Here is a 2,500-nt window from a genome sequence, read left to right on the forward strand (position 1 = left end):
GCCGAGCCCGTCGGCTGGCGCTCCTGCCACTCGGCGCCCCCCACCAGCCGCCTGTTGCGCGTGCGCCCACGCAGCGCGCGGCCAACACGCCGGGCGGCCCCCCTTCACCGGCCGGGAACAGTCCCACCAAGCCACCGCCGCGTATCGCTTCATACCCACATGGGCCTAGTCACGTGTGTGGATGTGGCGGGTACCGCTGAAACAACCGGTTAATAGCTGTACCGATCGTCGCCATCACAGATTCACCTCCAGCGTGAACAACCGCTCAACAACGGATTTCCAGTTCATTTGCGTATCTTGGGCAGTAAACGTAGATGTCCACCTACATTTGCGAATTCAACAATTCTTGCATGCCAGGATGTCATGTGTCACGACACGCTACATCAGACCACATACACACTGCGACATGTGCAGAAGAGAACACGTGGAAGGTGGCCCGCGCACGTATGCGATGTCCCTTCCGCGATCCACTGTCAACCGGCATCTGCGGCATGTCCCAGATATGGAACGCGGTCCACCAGGGTAGCACTTTGTGTGAGGCAATACGACAAAGTCGGAATACACGCGTCACTACATCACACGGCTCACGCTGACCTGACCTGACTCACCGCACCACCACCCCCAGCGACCCAGGGTGACATACAATGCGTTCGTACGTTCCTCCCACACGCCTCTACGGCGTACCACAGTGCAACCTAGCTGTTATTGGGAGACGAGACAAGTAGCATCGAGCACAACATATGGAAATTGAGATTCGACACCGTTGGGCACAGCCAGCGTACGGTCACACGTATCACACTACTTCACTCTGTACGTAACTACCGATGATCGGTACAGCGTGTGGGTTACGCGTACGACATCAGCGGACAATGGACACAGACCATACCACGACGTACACTGAGGGCGTCGACATCTGAACGCAACTGAACAGCTGCGAGGCTCATTTAACACTCAAACGCCAGACCGACCAGCTTGAGAGGACGGAGACACAAAGAGAGGGGCAGAGGGGGGGGGGGCGATATAGTCCTATTGCAGTACAATTGACAGTGGATAGCGGGAATATGTGGAAAGTAAGCAACACTCGCAAGACATCTACATGAGGATAACAACGACACCAGAGATTCCGAGCAGTGAACTATGTTAGGCAAAGGGACAACGTGGGTTAGGTTAAGGGACAACGTGGGTTAGGTTAAGGGACAACGTGGGTTAGGTTAAGGGACAACGTGGGTTAGGTTAAGGGACAACGTGGGTTAGGTTAAGGGACAACGTGGGTTAGGTTAAGGGACAACGTGGGTTAGGTTAAGGGACAACGTGGGTTAGGTTAAGGGACAACGTGGGTTAGGTTAAGGGACAACGTGGGTTAGGTTAAGGGACAACGTGGGTTAGGTTAAGGGACAACGTGGGTTAGGTTAAGGGACAACGTGGGTTAGGTTAAGGGACAACGTGGGTTAGGTTAAGGGACAACGTGGGTTAGGTTAAGGGACAACGTGGGTTAGGTTAAGGGACAACGTGGGTTAGGTTAAGGGACAACGTGGGTTAGGTTAAGGGACAACGTGGGTTAGGTTAAGGGACAACGTGGGTTACGTTAAGGGACAACGTGGGTTAGGTTAAGGGACAACGTGGGTTAGGTTAAGGGACAACGTGGGTTAGGTTAAGGGACAACGTGGGTTAGGTTAAGGGACAACGTGGGTTAGGTTAAGGGACAACGTGGGTTAGGTTAAGGGACAACGTGGGTTAGGTTAAGGGACAAATTGAGTTAGGTTAAGGGACAAATTGAGTTAGGTTAAGGGACAAATTGAGTTAGGTTAAGGGACAAATTGAGTTAGGTTAAGGGACAAATTGAGTTAGGTTAAGGGACAAATTGAGTTAGGTTAAGGGACAAATTGAGTTAGGTTAAGGGACAAATTGAGTTAGGTTAAGGGACAAATTGAGTTAGGTTAAGGGACAAATTGAGTTAGGTTAAGGGACAAATTGAGTTAGGTTAAGGGACAAATTGAGTTAGGTTAAGGGACAAATTGAGTTAGGTTAAGGGACAAATTGAGTTAGGTTAAGGGACAAATTGAGTTAGGTTAAGGGACAAATTGAGTTAGGTTAAGGGACAAATTGAGTTAGGTTAAGGGATAATCTGGTACAACCACAGTTAGGTTAAGCGATAATCTGGTACAGCCACAGTTAGGTTAAGCGATAATCTGGTACAGCCACAGTTAGGTTAAGCGATAATCTGGTACAGCCACAGTTAGGTTAAGCGATAATCTGGTACAGCCACAGTTAGGTTAAGCGATAATCTGGTACAGCCACAGTTAGGTTAAGCGATAATCTGGTACAGCCACAGTTAGGTTAAGCGATAATCTGGTACAGCCACAGTTAGGTTAAGCGATAATCTGGTACAGCCACAGTTAGGTTAAGCGATAATCTGGTACAGCCACAGTTAGGTTAAGCGATAATCTGGTACAGCCACAGTTAGGTTAAGCGATAATCTGGTACAGCCACAGTTAGGTTA

This window comes from Schistocerca gregaria, unplaced genomic scaffold (genome assembly GCF_023897955.1).
Source record: "Schistocerca gregaria isolate iqSchGreg1 unplaced genomic scaffold, iqSchGreg1.2 ptg001246l, whole genome shotgun sequence".
Classification (NCBI taxonomy): domain Eukaryota; kingdom Metazoa; phylum Arthropoda; class Insecta; order Orthoptera; family Acrididae; genus Schistocerca; species Schistocerca gregaria.